General features: G+C 42.2%; 1 protein-coding gene across 1 annotated transcript in view; it reads right to left on the reverse strand.

Moving 5' to 3' along the window:
- Positions 1 to 8,638: 8,638 nt before the first annotated feature.
- Positions 8,639 to 9,434, reverse strand: part of LOC106570561 (zinc finger and BTB domain-containing protein 10) — a 37,856-nt gene continuing 37,060 nt past the window's right edge. The window contains exon 5 of the mRNA XM_045694932.1: positions 8,639 to 9,434. This exon is cut by the window's right edge and continues 2,114 nt beyond it. The gene's annotated coding sequence lies outside the window, so the exon portion shown is untranslated.

Below are 9,434 nucleotides of genomic sequence, written 5' to 3' on the forward strand. Positions count from 1 at the left end.
TTTTTGGCCTTTCTAGGGAGTTTTTCCTAGGGAGTTTTTCCTAGCCACCGTGCTTCTTTCACATGCTTTGCTTGCTGTTTGGGGTTTTAGGCTGGGTTTCTGTACAGCACTTTGAGATATCAGCTGATGTACGAAGGGCTATATAAATAAATTTGATTTGATTTTGATTTGATTCCCCAGCCCAGCCTGCTCCAATCTGTATGGACCCAGCCTAACAAAACCCTTGTATCATTACATCAACCACTGTTTCCAACGGACCACTGCTCCAATCTGGATGGAGCGTTCCCACCATTTGTAAAGATAGATCCTTTTCACTCCCTTGTTTCTTCCTTTCCTCTCTGTCTCTCTGTCTCTCTGGTTCTCCGGCAGCATTCAATATTCCTCGTCCCCTGCCCAGCCTCGTCCCCTGCCCAGCCTCGTCCCCTGCCCAGCCTCATCCCCTGCCCAGCCTCATCCCCTGCCTAATTTAAGAAAATATTTTAAATGTCTATGTCCTTTCCAGACATAGACAGGATCTTCTCTCATTGGCTGGTGGAGGAACTGCAGCTGTAATCGCGTGATTACCTGAGTCCCTTTGATGTAAACACCACAGTTTGGATTGAAATACAAGGGCCAGGCTGAAGGCCATTAGACAATGTGTTGACGAGAGAAAACAAAGTTTCACCATCCTCCAAAGGATCCAGTTTCAGCTATTAACGGGCACACACACACACACACACACACACACACACACACACACACACACACACACACACACACACACACACACACACACACACACACACACACACACACACACACACACACGAGCAGCCACACACTGGCCCATTCTTTAGTGTGTGAGAATGGTGGGGGAGTCCGTTCAGGCTCCTTTGTGTGGGTGTCTGTCAGCGGTGTTGTCTAAGTCAGGCCCCATTGTGGCCCACCACTGTTCCTTATTGACACAGGACCCTCTCTCTGCATGTTCCCAGGCTCCAACCCACCGCCCTGGCTGTGTGCGCTTGTGTGGACGACAGACATGGATGGAGACATGCACTCACGCACACCCACCCACACACACACACCGAACATATAAACAAACACACATACTTACAAAAGCAGCATAGACACGTACTAAGATAAAGTAACTTACAGTTTTTTACGATTGCTTACACACTAAAATTGAACTTTTCCTACAATTAGCAAAACCATACACTCAAGGAGCAAAACACAAGGCTAGATTTGCACAACTGTAAGCACATTGTCAGCTTCACACTATTTACAAAACATTACACACAGTGATTTGCAAAACACTAAACACACTTGTATACATTAGACACAGAAGTATATCATGATGTCACTTCCTTGCAATTCCAAAGCACTGACTGTCAAATGACCACACCTATGAGCCAATCTGTTAAACACAGCCATCAGCTGCACAAACACATGATTGCTAAATTGTAGACACACCAATCAGGTTTAAGCACTATAAAAATGCAGCAGGTAGGTTCACCTGCCTTCAACCAAAATGGAAGGAGTCAGAAGAAGAGTGAGGGTGAGAGGAGGAGTACACAGAGGAGGAGGAGGAGGTAGAGGAAGAGGTAGAGGCTGAGCCAGAGGTCGAGGAAGACCTGAAGCAGGAGGAGAACGTGCACAAAGAAGAAGAGGACCAAACTTATCAAATGACATTTGTGCAACACTAGTGGACCATGTTGGGAACCACGGATTGACGCTGAGGGAGGCTGGACTGAGAGTTCAGCCAAATCTTAGCAGATATACAGTGGCATCTGTCATAAGGACTTTTCGACAGGAAAACAGGTAGAAGATCTGTCTACAGTTACAATAATCAGCCGCTTATTGTATGCACCATATCAGCACTTGTGATACCCCTTCCTGTGACATTGAACAGTAAGTTACATGTATTATTCTCTACATAGGATTGAGGGTCGGGAACGACAAGGAGGAAGGGGGCCCATATTCACGCAAGAACAAGAGAGAGATAATAAACATGGTTTTGGCCAATAATGCTATCAGGTTCAGAGAACTACAAGCCAACATTATCGGTGACCATGCCATTTTCAATAATGTCCATCAGGTCTCTCAGTCAACACTGGCACGCATCCTGAAAAGACATCAGGTTCAAATGAAACAACTTTATCGAGTGCCTTTTGAGCGGAATTCAGAGAGGGTCAAATGGCTGCGGCATGAGTATGTGGAGGTTTGTATTGTTCACTTTAGCACTGTGATGTTGCATACGGCACACATTACTTTTTTACATTGACTGTATACTAGACCTATCCTGAACTACACAATCTTGTCTTTCACTGTATTTCAGGGAGTTTTGCAGATGGATGCTGAGGAAATCCTGCATGAATTAATATATATTGATGAGGCAGGGTTCAACCTCACAAAAGCAAGAAGGAGAGGCAGAAATATCATTGGCCACAGGGCTATAATCAATGTCCCAGGGCAACGTGGGGGTAACATCACCCTTTGCGCTGGCATTTCACAGCATGGGGTTCTCCTCCATCATGCCAAAATGGGCCCTTACAACACACCTCACATTCTCGCATTTTTGTACCGATTGCACCACATCGTCACAGCAGGTAATGAAATGCACCAGATGCAATACACTGTCACCTGGGACAATGTGTCATTCCACCGCTCTGCTTTGGTCCAGAACTGGTTTCAACACCATCCACAGTTGACAGGACTATACCTTCCACCATACTCTCCGTTTCTAAACCCTATGGAAGAGTTTTTCTCTGCATGGCGGTGGAAGGTTTACGATCTCCAGCCCCAGGCTCAGGTACCCCTCATTCAGGCCATGGAGGACGCCTGTGACCAAGTCGACGCCGCAGCTGTGCAAGGATGGATTCCACATTCAAGACGGTTCTTCCCGCGTTGTCTTGCTAATGAGGATATTGCTTGTGATGTTGATGAAATTCTCTGGCCAGATCCAGCTAGGCGAAGAGATAATGTATAGTATGTTTACTGTAGTATTTTCTGTACAATATTGTCCGTTTTTTTTCAGATAATTTTTTATGTTTGTTGTTATTTACTGTAATTGTAACCTGTACTGGATACAGTATTTTATGTTTGTCTGTTTGCTGAGCTAACAGTGTTATGCACACTACTGTAGTAGCATGAAAACTGGGACATGTTTTGTTGTGATTCTCCATGTTGACTGATTTGGGTGTATGGAGAGAAATAAATTATATTTTCCTCAGTCTGCGCATTGGTCTTGTGTAGTGTTTGTATAGTTGCACTTTCTCTGTGTACTTCATTTACAGTACTCTAATCACTGACAATTAGACTTGCTAAAAGTGTTTTAGGTTAGCAACAGCAGTGTAACTGGTTCAAAAAGACTGAAGTCATATGAAATGTGTGTGTTTCGTATGGTAACAAAATATTGTTTTTATGAAGTCGTGTATAGTTTTGACAAGTGTTCCATTTTGCAAATGATCTGAAGTGTTGTGCTAATTGTGTGTAGTGTTTTGACAAACCGGGCCCAGTTTTCAAAATTGTGCTTAAACAATTGAAAAAAAACGAACGTACTAATGTAAAGTAATTTACAGTAGGCCTAACATACAAATGTAAAGTAACTTACAGTAGGCCTGAAGTATTAATGCAATGTAACTTACAGTAGGCCTAACATACTAATGTAAAGTAACTTACAGTAGGCCTGAAGTATTAATGCAATGTAACTTACAGTAGGCCTGAAGTATTAATGCAATATAACTTACAGTAGGCCTAACATACTAATGTAAAGTAACTTACAGTAGGCCTGAAGTATTAATGCAATGTAACTTACAGTAGGCCTGAAGTATTAATGCAATGTAACTTACAGTAGGCCTAACATACTAATGTAAAGTAACTTACAGTAGGCCTGAAGTAGTAATGCAATGTAACTTACAGTAGGCCTGAAGTATTAATGCAATGTAACTTACAGTAGGCCTGAAGTATTAATGCAATGTAACTTACAGTAGGCCTAACATACTAATGTAAAGTAACTTACAGTAGGCCTGAAGTATGCTGACCTGTAGCCTGTCTGTGAGACGTCTATCTGAGGATACATAATAAACTCCCTTTAACGTCATGCTGACCTGTAGCCTGTCTGTGAGACATCTATCTGAGGATACATAATAAACTCCCTTTCACGTCATGCTGACCTGTAGCATGTCTGTGAGACATCTATCTGAGGATACATAATAAACTCCCTTTCACGTCATGCTGACCTGTAGCCTGTCTGTGTGACATCTATCTGAGGATACATAATAAACTCCCTTTCACGTCATGCTGACCTGTAGCCTGTCTGTGTGACATCTATCGGAGGATACATAATAAACTCCCTTTAACGTCATGCTGACCTGTAGCCTGTCTGTGAGACATCTATCTGAGGATACATAATAAACTCCCTTTCACGTCATGCTGACCTGTAGCCTGTCTGTGAGACATCTATCTGAGGATACATAATAAACTCCCTTTCACGTCATGCTGACCTGTAGCCTGTCTGTGAGACATCTATCTGAGGATACATAATAAACTCCCTTTCACGTCATGCTGACCTGTAGCCTGTCTGTGTGACATCTATCTGAGGATACATAATAAACTCCCTTTAACGTCATGCTGACCTGTACCTGTGTCTGTGAGTGTTAGCGGTGCTGAGTTGATGGAGCCAGAGATGTGTTGACTTACAGTACTGTAACCATGGCAATCTAGCTGGGCTATCTCTGCTGTATGTCTATGGCTGTAACACAGGATGAGGTGAAGTGCTCCCACCTTGTGGCGAGAATAAGAATCTCATCACTGAATGTTTTATAGCCAAACTCAACCACTAGATGACAGCATTGAGTCGTATTAGATGACAGGGCAGTACCCTTATTATAGGTTAGTGGGCTGTAGCTTTATTTACACTGACTACAACACATTTGGAACACCTTCCTAATATTGAGTTGCACCCCCCTTTTCCCTCAGAACAGACTCAATTCGTTGAGGCATGGACTCTACAAGGTTTCTAAAGCGTTCCACAGGGATGCTGGCCCATGTTGACTCCAATGCTTCCCACTGTTGTGTCAAGTTGGCTGGATGCCCTTTGGGTGGTGGACCATTCTTGATATATACAGGAAACTGTTGAGCGTGAAAAACCCAGCAGCATTGCAGTTCTTGACACACTCAAACCGGTGCGCCTGGCACCTACTACCATACCCCCTTCAACGGCATTTAAATATTGTCTTGCCCATTTACTCTCTTAATGGCACACACACAATCCAAGTCTCAATTGTCTCAAGGCTTCAAAATTCTTCCTTAACCCGTCTCCTCCCCTTCATCTACACTGATTGAAGTGGATTTAACAAGTGACGTCAATAAGAGACTATAGCTTTCACCTGGATTCAACTTGTCAGTCCATGTCATGGAAAAAAAAACGGAGTGTTTTGTACATTCAGTGTATAGGTTGATGGGCTGTACAAAAAAGACAGTGATCTATAATGATGCAGCATCTCTAAGTGTATTAGGGTAGACTGTCTATGATAAACTTCTCTTTTATCATTTACAGACCACACAACAGTAGTAGGCCTGATTACCAACAATGACGAGACGGCCTACAGGGAGGAGGTGAGGACCCTCGGAGTGTGATGCCAGGAAAATAACCTCACACTCAACGTCAACAAAACAAAGGAGATGATCGTGGACTTCAGGAAACAGCAGAGGGAGCAGCCCCCCATCCACATCGACGGGACAGTAGTGGAGAGGGTGGAGAGTTTTAAGTTCCTCGGCGTACACATCACGGACAAATTGAAATGGTCCACCCACACAGACAGTGTGGTGAAGAAGGCACAGCAGTGCCTCTTCAACCTCAGGAGCCTGAAGAAATTTGGCTTGTCAACTAAAACCCTCACAAACTTCTACAGATGCAGAATTGAGAGCATCCTGTCGGCTGTATCACCGCCTGGTACGGCAACTGCACCACCCGCAACCGCAGGGCTCTCCAGAGGGTGGTGAGGTCTGCACAACGCATCACCGGGGGCAAACTACCTGCCCTCCAGGACACCTACACCACCCAATGTCACAGGAAGGCCATAAAGATCATCAAGGACAACAACCACCCGAGCCACTGCCTGTTCACCCTGCTGTCATCCAGAAGGCGAGGTCAGTACAGGTGCATCAAAGATGAGAACGAGAGACTGAAAAACAGCTTCTATCTCAAGGCCATCAGACTGTTAAACAGACATCACTAGAACATAGAGGCTGGCCACTTTAATAATGGAACACTAGTCACTTTAATAATGGAACACTAGTCACTTTAATAATGTTTACATATTTTGCATTACTCATCTCAAATGTACATACTGTATTATATTCTACTGTATTTCAGTCTATGCCGCTCCGACATTGCTTGTCCAAATATTTATATATTCTTAATATCATTATTTTACTTTAGGTTTGTGTGTATTGTGTGTATTGTGTGTATTGTTAGATATTACTGCACTGTTGGAGCTAGAAACACAAGCATTTCGCTACTCCCGCAATAACATCTGCTGAACATGTGTATGTGACCAATACAATTTGATTTGATGTATAAACAAAAATATGAACGCAGAATGAGTTACAGTTCATATAAGGAAATCAGTCAATTTAAATAAATTCATTACACCCTAATCTATGGATTTCACATGACTGGGAATACAGATATGCATCTGTTGGTCACAGAAACCTTTAAAAAAAAGTAGGGGTGTGGATCAGAAAACCACCATTTGTCTCATGCAGCGCGACACATCTCCTTCGCATAGAGTTGATCAGGCTGTTGGTTGTGGCCTGTGGAATGTTGTCCCACTCCTCTTCAATGGCTGTGCGATGTTGGATATTGGCTGATTATTGGCGGCAACTGGAACACGCTGTCATACACGTCGATCCAGAGCATCCCAAACAGGCTCAATACGTGACATGTCTGGTGAGTATGCAGACCATGGAGGAACTTGTACATTTTCAGCTTCCAGGAATTGTGTACAGAACTGTGTTATCATGCTGAAACATGAGGTGATGGTGGCGGATGAATGGCACCACAACGGGCCTCAGGATCTCATCACGGTATCCCTGTGAATTCAAATTGCCATTGCTAAATGCAGTTGTGTTCATTGTCTGTAGCTTATGCCTGCCCATACCATAACCCCACCGCCACCATGGGTCACTCTGCTCACAACGTTGACATCAGCAAACCGCTTGCCCACAAGACGCCATACACATAGCCTGCAGTTGAGGCCGGTTGGACGTACTACAAAATTCTCTAAAACAACATTGGAGGTGGCTTATGGTAGAGAAATTAACAATTGGCATGCTGCAGTCAGCATGCCAATTGTACCCTCCCTCAAAACTTGAGACATCTGTGGCATTGTGTTGTGTGACAAAACCTCACATTTTAGAGTGGCCTTTTATTGTCCCCAGCACGAGGTGTACATGTGTAATGATCATGCTGTTTAATCAGCTTGTTTGTGTATATATATTCAATATTAAAGTGCAAGTAATCTCTTGAGGACAGACTATGTAAATCTAAATGGTACTGCCCAAATTATGTGAGATTTTAAGAGAAGGAGAAATGAAGGAGAAATGCTCATTAACAGGGATGTAAACAAATTTGTGCACAAAATTTGAGAGAAATCAGCTTTTTGTGCATAGGGAACATTTGTGGGATCTTTTATTTCAGCTCATGAAACATGGTACCAACACATGTTGCATTTATATTTTTGGTCAGTGTATCATGACTGTAGGTTATAGTGAACCATAGCTGTTCTTTCCCCATGTAAACACAGCATCGATAAGGACTGAGTAATAGCTGTTCTTTCCCCATGTAAACACAGCATCGATAAGGACTGAGTAATAGCTGTTCTTTCCCCATGTAAACAAAGCATCGATAAGGACTGAGTAATAGCTGTTCTTTCCCCATGTAAACACAGCATCGATAAGGACTGAGTAATAGCTGTTCTTTCCCCATGTAAACACAGCATCGATAAGGACTGAGTAATAGCTGTTCTTTCCCCATGTAAACACAGCATCGATAAGGACTGAGTAATAGCTGTTCTTTCCCCATGTAAACACAGCATCGATAAGGACTGAGTAATAGCTGTTCTTTCCCCATGTAAACAAAGCATAGATAAGGACTGAGTAATAGCTGTTCTTTCCCCATGTAAACACAGCATATAAGGACTGAGTAATAGCTGTTCTTTCCCCATGTAAACACAGCATCGATAAGGACTGAGTAATAGCTGTTCTTTCCCCATGTAAACACAGCATAGATAAGGACTGAGTAATAGCTGTTCTTTCCCCATGTAAACAAAGCATAGATAAGGACTGAGTAATAGCTGTTCTTTCCCCATGTAAACACAGCATCGATAAGGACTGAGTAATGGCTGTTCTTTCCCCATGTAAACACAGCATCGATAAGGACTGAGTAATAGCTGTTCTTTCCCCATGTAAACACAGCATCGATAAGGACTGAGTAATAGCTGTTCTTTCCCCATGTAAACACAGCATCGATAAGGACTGAGTAATAGCTGTTCTTTCCCCATGTAAACACAGCATCGATAAGGACTGAGTAATCAGAAATGGGTAAAGAATAGAACGTGAAGTGATTAAAAATAATCCAAAATAAATTAACCACAGATCAAGTTTAAGAGTTTTATTTTGAATATGTATTATAGAGGAACAGTAGTACAATTGAAACAGAAAAAGGAGAATGTAATTCATTTTTGAAAACCTTGGAGAAAAACAAAAATGTAAAAAGAGTAACCTGACGTGTTTTGTGTTCAGGGTTGAGCCCAGGAAAGGCCCATTGGTTTTGCATCGCTGTAGTTTGAAAAGAGTTGAAAAATACACAATTTAAAACATCTTTAAAAAAATACAGCCGAAAAAAAACGAAGAAAAAAAAAAACACTGTTTCTGTAGTAGTGTTTTACTTGATTTGTCCATTACAGTACAGCATAATAAAATCTAAAACAAGTCATCTTGAGATCATCCGTTGTACAGTAAAAGAGAAACAGGATAGTTCGATGGACGAGCACAGGTGTGAACAGATAGAGTGGAAGGTTAGGGACGTGTTCATTAGGGCACACCGTAACAACACATTTTACCATGGAAAACTAAAAACAGGTTTTTTATTGGACAAGTACAGTGCCTTCTGAAGGCAACCCAGTATGACACAACACAAGGCCAAGATTTTAAACAAGCCAACTGCAGCTGAGCGTGTTCCATTAACTAAAATAAACTAGCTAAAATCTTTTTTTTTTTCATATATAAAATCCCTCCCAGTGATTTGAAGGTAAATCATATTTTACGAACATGAATGAGGATTTCTCTATAGGAGCTTTCTTTAAAATACATTTGCATTTGGAGTACAGGGAGGTCAAACATTTCTGTATAATTATAGCACTTCAATATATCCACTGCATTTGGACAAACTG

The sequence above is a fragment of the Salmo salar genome, chromosome ssa14, assembly GCF_905237065.1.
Source record: "Salmo salar chromosome ssa14, Ssal_v3.1, whole genome shotgun sequence".
Classification (NCBI taxonomy): domain Eukaryota; kingdom Metazoa; phylum Chordata; class Actinopteri; order Salmoniformes; family Salmonidae; genus Salmo; species Salmo salar.